The sequence below is a fragment of the Mytilus edulis genome, chromosome 4 (genome assembly GCF_963676685.1).
Source record: "Mytilus edulis chromosome 4, xbMytEdul2.2, whole genome shotgun sequence".
NCBI classification, from domain to species: Eukaryota; Metazoa; Mollusca; class Bivalvia; order Mytilida; family Mytilidae; genus Mytilus; species Mytilus edulis.
Window position 1 is genome coordinate 48,995,131 of NC_092347.1, and position 11,115 is coordinate 49,006,245.

The window sequence follows — 11,115 nt, forward strand, 5'->3', positions numbered from 1 at the left end:
CCCGAACATGCCCCGATACACAATGTTCATTAGATCAAGAATATGGACGACATTCTATGCTCCTTAATTGTAAAGATGAACCAATTTGAAAATTAAAAAACATACTAGAGAAACAAAGGCTAAAGGTTCCTGACTAAGGTCAGACACAAAAATGCGGAAGGTTTAAACTTGTTTTATGCACACCTATCATTTCCCCTTAAGCCAATGTAGACACATATAATTAAGCCAATGTAGACATATATAATTTTGATGTCCAGAATGTTGAGTGTCACTGCCAAGGAATAAATTTTGCAGTCCCTAACAAATATTGCCACAAAAAACCCACTCTAAACGAAATCTACAGCAGAGGTCTTTTACATATATGTACTGTAGTTTAGTTGCTATTTTCCTTTACATTTAATATGACAGTGCTAGCTATGAAATTTAATAATAATTAAACTGCAAGCGATCCACTCTATTTCAAAAGGCTATCCACATCTTCAGAAAATACTATACATTGTGATTATGTAAGCAATTCATTTTACTTTTACAAGAGACTTGGATGAAGTCCAAACAACAAAACAAATTAACAATACTGTATACAATTCTATAAGCAATCACCATTCCAAAATGTTAAACAGTTACACCAAAAACTAAAATAGTTTCGTTTCCACATTTTTACGCAATTCGACTATTGAAACTCACAACTCGACTTTCTGAATTTGCAACTCGACTTTCTTAACTCACAACTCTGCTTTCATAACTAGCAACTTGACTTTTGTACCCCTCAACTCGATACTTGACAACAAGTGAATATTGTAAATTTCAGGGCAGATAGATAATGACCTAATAAACAACTTTACCCCTTATCAGATTTGCTCTAAATGCTTTGGTTTCAGAAATATAAGCCAAAATCTACATTTTACCCCTATGTCCTATTTTTAGCCATGTTGGCCATCTTATTTAGTTGGCTGGGTCACTGTTCACATTTTTTATATGACCGCCAAAAAAAATTTGGGATTGTATAATGGTATGATGTTGTCGTCACGAGTGTTGTCTACGTCATCTTATCCGTCGTCCGAAGCAAATTAGTTTCTGGACAATAACTTAAGTTTAAGTGAATAGATCTTTATGAAATTTTTTCAGAAGGTTCAATACTACACTTTTTCTTTTGCATAGGTACTATTTCTGTACAAAAAATCTGTAGTACTGGAGTACTGGAGAAATACCTTTAATATTTCGTACTATTCCTTTACGTTAAAATAATTGTAATTTTTAGGTACCTGTATTTTAAAGTACTTGATTTGTACTAAAAATTTGGTATAGTAATAAAACCAACAATGATCGCAATATTCCATGTTTGAAAATCAAATTTTTAGACATTTGAAATAGATTTATACATTTGAAATAGACAAACTGCTGAAAATGTAATGGTGTAACCAAAATTCTGTAGAACTAAGATTTCAAGTACAAATCAAGTACTGAAAAATACATGTACCTTAATATTACAATAATTTTAAGGTAACAAAACTGTACTGAATATTAAAAGTAAATTTAAGTCATACAGATTTTTGGTACAGAAATAGTACCTATGCAAAAGTAGATGTGTACAAAAGGAAGTTTGGAATTGATTTTGGGGATGATGTTCCAACAGTTTAGGAATTAGGGGCCCAAAAAAAGTATTTTTCAATTTTCAGGTGGATGTCCAAGGTGCACTAGTCGTTCTATGTATGAGAAATTTATTAAAATATGCATACTAAAACTTAAAATCTACCCTTCCAAACTTATCATACACTGAAATTGTATGATAGTTTTTCAGATGACAAAAATAAAACCAATTGCATCTCAATTATTTTTGCAAAAATATTATTTACTCAATTTCCAAAGTACATTTTAACTACTAACCTGTGTTATAATATTTTAAACTTATATCTATCTGCTTCATAAAATATTCCTATTTCCACTCTTCTTTGTTTAAGATTAGGGACAAAAGATACAAGACAGACATTTAAACTCATAAATCGAAAATAAACTGACAACGCCATGGCTAAAAATGAAGAAAAAAAAACAGACCAACAATAGTACACATGACACAAAATAGAAAACTAAAGAATAAGCAACACGAACCCCACCAAAAATTTGGAGTGATCACAGGTGTTCCGGAAGGGTAAGCAGATCCTGCTTCATATGTGGCACCTGTTATGTTGCTCATGTTATAACAAATCCAGTAAATAGTCTAATTCGGTAGGTCACATTCAAGGGAAGGGAATTGTAGTTATGACGAAAGGAACATATCCAATATCATCTGTGAAACGGTTATTCAATAGGTCAACCAACTTGTGAAAGAGTCCGTAAAATATTTATTTGCAAGATCCTCCTGTTTAAAAATTAATTGCAAATGAACTATAAAAATAAAATTGAGAATGGAAATGGGGAATGTGTCAAAGAGACAACAACCCGACCAAATAAAAAAACAACAGCAGAAGGTCACCAACAGGTCTTCAATGTAGAGAGAAATTCCCGCACCCGGAGGCGTCCTTCAGCTGGCCCCTAACAAATATATACTAGTTCAATGATAATGAACGCCATACTAATTTCCAAATTGTACACAAGAAACTAAAATTAAAATAATACAAAACTAACAAAGGCCAGAGGCCCCTGACTTGGGACAGGCGCAAAAATGTGGCGTGGTTAAACATGTTTGTGAGATCTCAACCCTCCCCCTATATCTCTAACCAATGTAGAAAAGTAAACGCATAACAATACGCACATTAAAATGTATATATATGCACTATACCTTTTATTTTTGAATTGACAAAGGCTCTTTTTACATCAAAATCTCTAACAGAAAATCAACCATTTTCATCAGCTGCACATGATCCCCTTGTTAAACCATGTAAGTATAGCTCTAACATAGATGCTGGATTTCCTGCATAAAATTAGTGTTCAAGTAGGGGGGCAAGGGGTTTAACTGTTATGCTGTTAGGGGCAATTTAATTCTTTGTTATCTGTTATTTTGAAAACATATTTGCTGTTAGTTGTTATTGTCTTATTCTTTGTTAGCTGTTATTGGGCTTTTAGTTTTTTTTGTTATCTGTTATTGTGATAATATATTTGCTGTTTACTGTTATTGAAAAGTTGGAATGTTAGCATATATTTTTTTACAGTCAATATTCGGTATAAATTGAAGATCATTGGACATTGGGGTCTACCACTACTATTATGTTTATGTTTGTCCCATATTCAGAGAAGGATTCCATTAACATATATACCCATCACAGAAGTGAGGTCCAGGACAATTCAAGTATTTCTTATGATTATCCTTTGTAATTAATTCCATTTTTTTTATGAATGTGTATTTAGAATTATCTTAATTTTTTGTATGAGAATAATGTTCCTTGTTTCCGGGATGAACATATTAAATTAAAACAATTCTTAATATGACAGAAAAGAAAACATATGGCCAGGAATATCTGACAAGGATCTAAATTAAGGACTAGGTCCTAACAACCACTTAACCTTTTATATAATATGGTACACAGACTCAGCTCTGTGATGTTTTTCAAAGCAGAACCAAATGCATTGTACAATGAAAGTTCCAACCATGTACTTGGGTCCAAAGCTGCACATAACTCATTTATACAAACAAAGATTTACTTCGTTTCAAGTCATTGTTTCCCTACTAAACTATGTATTCTACTTACTAGTACACTTGGTACAATAAAAAACCTCAGCTGATAAAAAAATTGTTCAAATAAGGCCTTTGAAAATAGTGGAATAAATTGCTTTTGGAGTGTCATAATTCGTTCCAAGTACTTGATAAAGTGCATGCTTATAATTGGTGCTTTTGATTTTTCTACCCTATACACCACTTTGCCTCACAGTCTTATTAAGAAAAATTCACACACTTCATTAAATGGTCATTTAGAAAAAGTCCGAATATTCAAACTCTTTTAGGTCATTTTTTTATTAGCAACAAAGGGAGCTTCAGTCCATATATATAAACAATACACCAACGTTTCATGAGAACTGCTGAAAGCATTTTTGAGTTATTTTTGAAAACTAAATACCACCTTTTTCTAATGAATAAAATCCCTTAACTCAATAACATAAAATCTAAAATTAATAAAAATTGAAAGGGAGTTTACAACAATAGATATAAACATTTCAACATTTCAGCAAAGTTTCATGAGAACTGCTGAAAACATTTTTGTGTTAATGTCTGAAAACTGGAAAATCCCCCCTGTTTAATTAGTAAAATCCATTAATATAACTTGGAAATGTAAAATCTAAATTTATAAAAATTGAAAGTGACCTCATGTTAATAGATATAAACAATTCACCAAAATTCCTTGCTTTGTGAAAGCATTTTTGAGATATTATCAGAAAACTGAAAAAAAAACACCAATTTTATTGAATAAAAACCCATTACCAAGACATTGCAAATCTAAAATTTATAAAAAAAAAAAAGGGAGCTCACATCATTAGATATAAACAATTTCCCAAATATTAATGCAAATTGTTTTTGGGTTAATGTCCGACATGTTGACAACAGACGGGCAACAGTATACCACACAACGTTCCGTAAACGAGCGTATAAAAAATATTATAAATATATTGAGTAGTAATTTAAACACATTCTAGATACATAAATTAATACTAAAAACAGTCATAGAAAATGGAATGCATTACAAAGGATTATATCCGTAATAAAAAATACTGATTTGTCAAAGCCCGATTTATTTTAATATTTCATTTACTGTTATCTGTTTTTGTCCATTTGAATTCATTGTTATCTGTTATGAGCCAAATCAATTTGCTCTTTTTCTGTTATTGGGACCCCCTTGCCCCCCACAAATTAAGAAATAAACAAATGAATGAAAAATGTTCAACATGTACAATAAAACATAGTTTAAGAAATCGATTTGGCCAGATAGGCCTTATAATTTTTTTTTAAACATAATTGAAGGACCATTTACGCTCAGGACCAAATCATCAGTAGGCAGTACAGATGTATTAAAACAACCTAGCATCATATTGCTAGTAGCGGGAGTAGCATTGTCAGGTAAATTTAGTCTTTTTTTAAATTTGGTCAATGAACAATCGAAATAGAATGCTTTTATCTCCCTATTACTTACATTGCACATAGAGGTGATGCTTCTTTGACAAATCCTTGTACATGAGAGTTGTCTGTCAAATCTTTATTTCACAAAGAATGAATTGCATAACAATGAACTGAGCTCAAAGCAAAGTACTTTAATAATACACTTAGACAAAGAGCTAAATCCAGTGATATACTTTGTACTACAGGTCCTTCATGAACATCCATCGACCAAAACCATATCTCAATAACATGCCATACTACATGGTTGGATCAGAAGTCCTGAAAAAGACATGATTTTATTTTATCGTATGTAAAGTATATATATGCACAGATCTGCACAGGTTAAAACTTTCTTGTGGTATAATCATTCAGTATCTAGCAATTATCAATTTGCTTCATGCACTAATTGATATAGGTTGAGTGCCTCTCTGTTGGAAATAAGAACACACCTCCACCTAATTTTAGTCAGCTGATGAACAAACATTTAAAACTATAAAATGTTATCTAAGACTTGTCAGTGTCGTTTTACCATTGCCACTAAATCAGTAATATATGTACACATAATTATATACATGTAAGACTAAAATTTTAAAGTACATATATGAGACTAAAACTGACATTCGGTCTTTACTGACAACTTCATTCCCCAAGTCATTTAATTTTTAAAATTAACAAATTTATAAAAGATCGTTGGTTTATCATGATTGTATCTAGAAACCAAAAAATACAAGTTTAAACGTGTCTTCATTTTCATGTTAAATTCTAATTCGTAAACTCTGCCACTTGCAGAGACCCCCCCCCCCCCCCCCCAGTCTTTTTGGGGGAAAATTTGGTGGCTTATATTGGGAATCACTGAAGCGTGACTGGAGCGGCCCCCCTCTTAGGTCAGTCAGGGGTCCCCCAATGATGAAAATTTCTAGATCCGCCACTCGCTTGTACTGGTTTCCCCATACTTGTGTTCCACAAATCTGAAAAGAAATAATATGATTAATAATATTATTTATTTTGCAAAATGCTACTTTACACTATGACTGCAATGGCTCGAATGACTTTAAACCACCTGAGTTCACTCGTGCATGAACTCAATATCCAAATCGAACCGACCTTACTATAATTAACCAAACACGTGTTAACTATACACAAACAACATTTGACATGTTCGATTTTGTACAACTTTGATAAATACATTTGTGTACGCTTCGTTGTCATAACACCTTTTTATACTGTACGCTTCGTTGCGACTATTTTGCGTTTGTTAATGAATTTTGCGTGTATTAAATTATGCTTTAATATGATTTTAACCAATATACATGTTTTAAAAACTTAATTTACCACCATAACATGCAGACAGCAACCCATAATATCCGTTGTATTGTCGAAACACTCTTTGAGGTATTTTGTACATGGAAAAAAATCCTTATTTATACGAAACTGTAAATTGGTAGGTAAACAAAATTACTCGAGATGCAAATCTCACTGGCTGAGCATACAAATACACAGGTCCGATTTCTAATTTGATATCATTTTTGAAAGTGTTTACCATACGACATTAAATGTACGGTTACACCACTGTCCAAGATAAGGGGTGGGTTGGGTGCCCGCTAACATGATAATCTCGCCATATTCTGTATAAATGAGCCTGTCCGAAGACAGAAGCGTGTAATTCAGTGGTTATATTTTTTTGTTCACTATTTTATGCATTACTTAGACCCTTAGTTTTCTCGTTTGAAGTGTTTTACATTTGTCATTTCGGCGTGTTTTATAGCTGACTATGCGGTATGGGCTTTGCTCATTGTTGAAGGCCGTATGTTGACTCATAGTTGTTCATTTTTTGTGTCGTTTTGGTATCTTGTGAAGAGTTGTCTCAAAAACAAATCTTTTTGATATAGACAGCAATCAAAACCAATCAATGGATTATAGGCTTTTGGCCTGATTAGCATGTAGATGCGAGTCCAAGGGGGGCATGGATTACAATAGATCTACATTAAGGCTAAACATTATATACAATGAGTATGTAATTTATAGCCATCGTTGATAAGTAATATAGTTTCTTTAACGTGGAGATATACAGATGAAAAGATAATTCTTAATATTAACTGGTTTGCTTTCTTCGATTATGTTTTTATTTTTAAGGTATAAAGATTATACTTAATTTCCTCGAATATTTCAGTCTTTCTGCTGTGGTGCCAAATCTAACTAATATTGGTCAGTCTGGTTATCATAATTAAGCATCTTAAAGTCTATACCCATATGCATTTCATTGAAATTTTGACTGATCTCGGAGAAGACAAAAGGGACAATATTTATATTACAATGTTACCTTTGGCGTTATCGGTAACTTGTGCGGTTAAGCAAAGCATCAATCATCTACCTTACTTTAGACATTTGCTTTGTTGCATCTTGCATGTCTTTATAGTTATAAAAAAAAAAAAGAAACGTTTCAAAAGTTGGTACTGAACAATTTATGGACCTCTTAATTTGTTAATGACACGCGTACGTAATGGCTGATTGTTGGTTGCTTAACGTTCACTTGCAAATATTTCATGCATGTTCAGGATAAGCACAAAGCAGCAACACATACTGCAAGTAGGTCCAGGAAGGAGGCCCTCTGGAATTACATCAGGGAAGTTTGGACTGCCATCTAAGGCGCTCGGCAAACTAATTTCAACGAGCTCCTATGGCTGCTTTTGTTTAGGCGAATTTGGACCAACATCGGCATTTGAAAGAGCCTCCAATTGTAAAAAGTAAGAATCATTAAAGGTTTTTCTTGGCTGTACTATACTTTTTGAAACTTTTATTTCCTCTTGAATATATTCATTAACAGTTTATTTCATCTTGAATAACGTTGAAAGTCCCAATTTTCAAAAGAAACATTCCTATTAGATGTACATTGGTTTTAAAAACATTGTAATTTTAGCTTTGGATGACTGATATGTTATGTTCAACTACTTCGACTAAGTTAACAGATAACAAATCACAATAAAAAACAGAAAAAGGGTCACCGATGCCATCTTGAATACATTAATAAGAAAGTTATTTGTGACGGTTTTTTTGTCAACGAACTGTACAGTGATTATTCAAAAACGCACAACGAACTCGACACATTAGGTGAGACGAACGATACAGTAAGAGAAAGCTTATGAAGTATGATATTGCGTTTATTCTGAATTCTTGGGAACATTTGAAGGCACGTAGTAATTCAACATATAGTTATTTATTATTGCTTACGGTATTAATACGCAAAAGTGTATGCACGAAAAAATATTCTGCATTATTTATCTCATAAAACGTATGAAATTGCATCATGTCTGTGCGTTTTGCATCTAGCAGTTTTATCGAACGTTCTAAGCAATATCTAAAACTTACATCAACTGTATCGGGGTTATACGGCATGAAAATTCGCTATATTTTTCTTTTTTTGTCTTCTGTTGGAGGAGACTGTATATTGACCTCTAGATGTCTTTCAATTACATTCAGTTTGGTGTGGGTTGATGTTTGATTGTTGTACATATTACAACCAGATGCTCCGGTGGGTACAGCTTTATACAACCCCAAAACCAATCCCAACCTTCCTTTAGTGGTATTGAACCTTTTTTTTTAAATTAATAAAAATCAATTCACTAAAACTTAAGTTATTGTCTGGAAACTAAATGTATCTTCGGACGAAGAGACGACGACAACATCATAACATTTTACAACGCAAAAATTTTGTTTGCTGTCGTATATAAATTGTCACTTGACCAACAGAAAAACCTTACATATTTATGTAATTGGAACTGATTTAAGCAAACGACTCTTAGATTCAAGTCACCTAATATCACTCACTATTGTCGGCTGACCAGATAATCTGTCCCACTTTAAAGGGAAACTTCGCCAAAAAATCAAAAATTGATATTATGTTCATTCGGTATAAAAATGCTCAAATTCATAGATATTAAAGTTTTATTCCGCTAGATAAGCGATCACCATCGATTTAAAATTTAGAGTATCATTTCTCTACGATCAGCCATTTTGTCTTCTTTCCCGGTAAATAAAATTGATATGTCTATAAACCCAAAAGGAACAAAACTACAGTAACCGATGTAGTCGCAATTGCGTGTCGATATCTTGTCAATCGTACGTTTTTTTTTATCCGACTTACTAACTTGATACGGAAAATATTCTTATTTTTTTTAAATTACCATGGTCTGTTGTTTTTAAACTGTTGATATTGGAATTAGGTAAAAAGTCAAAGTTGAAATCATAAATAAGTGTTCCGTGAAAATTGTTTTCGAAAATCTAATTTGTTCATAATTCTTTAAAGTAATAAACTTTTTTCAAATAACTTATAATCTTCCCTCATCTGATCACCAGCATGGCTAAAGGTATTACTTTCAAAGGTATTGTGAGGGGTGTGAGGTGACACGTCCAGGTATTCAAGCGATTTCCTCTCGGGCTTGCAAGTTCGTGCATCGTTTCACTTCTGCATGTATTGATCAGTGTACACGGCTGATAACTTATAACTTTCCATTTTGAACTATCAGATGTATAATATACAACTCTGTCTTACTTGTCATTACTAAACTCATACGCTTGTTTATGAATAACATTTCTGGTGTAAAGAATATTATTCATAAAAATATAAATAATACCCAAAAAATAAGATTTGATGAAATTAAAATCTATTTAAATATTTTTTCCAAGGGTGAATTTGGGAAAATGTAATATATACTCATTGTCAATGGTGAAGGACAGATTGGAACATACCAGAAATATTGATTTAAAAAAATGTACGCACTTGCCGACGATTCGTTTATACGACTGGGTAGAAAGTTATGGAACTAAAGCGCAATTTAAAATATATACATGTATACATTAAACATAAGAAAAAAATCATATATTTTGAATAAATTGGGGTAAAAGTTTTGTAAATAGACTAGTCCACGTATGCCAGCAGTATGTAATCATTGAATGTCGATAGACTATTGTATACCAGAAGAAGAAGAGAACCAATTTGATTTAAATACAGGTCGATGTATAACTTTTGCTTTGGTTCATTGAAGTTGTCACGGGAAATAGTAAAATCACAGATTTATATTTCAATAAGATTGTTCTCGAACAAAGGAAGGAATTCGTCATCACAATTGTTATATATGCCACTGGACGAACACTAATTATCCCATTGAGGGATGTGAATATTTTGCTGGGAAACTTTTGAGTATCAAAGTTTCAAATTAATTTCGGGAGTTATTTTCGTTCTTGGTATTTAATTACAGAAAAAAGAATAAATTACTTGTCCGCTAAATAGGGGTATTCTTGTCAGTTAAAAGACTTTTAGTTATATTTAAAAAAAAAAATGGAAATATGACATTAAATTGTTTCTGTCGTTTTTTTTTAAACATCGTTAAAAAGATGTGTGTCTAAGGTGAACGCCACAAGAACCCTGTAATACTAGTACGAGAGTATAGCATGTCAATAACATGGTTGTATTGGAAATCTTTTCATACAGATTGACAACTCATGGTCCGATATGCATGTAATATTTGCCACATAACGCCCATAGTTCTTTCTACCATCATCATCTTATTCTTTGATATTGCTGTAAACATCGATGGTTCACACCCAAACAAAATGGGAGTAATGGACCCTCAGAGCTTCCCCGTGTTATACACTTGTGGAACTTAATATATAGACGAAATTTCTGTATTGAAATGAATCTACATCTCACAAACAGGATTTTCAAATTACGATTTTGAGTAATCACCTTACAAACCAATATAAAAGTATGGCAAGATATAACCATGAAGGAATTTAGTTTTTGTCAGTCGCAAGAACTCATCACTATCATAAACGTATACGTATATATGCATGCAGTTTCAAATATCAAGAACAAGCGGTCGATGTCGATAGTCCGTTTTCTAACTGTTCAGAGTTCGACATGTCACTTGTTCATTCTTGGAAGCCTTCATATTCCCTGTCCAACGATGGGAACTCTTTCTGATTGTATTGACTATAAATGCTTATATGGTAATTCTGCGTTTATCTGTACAAGT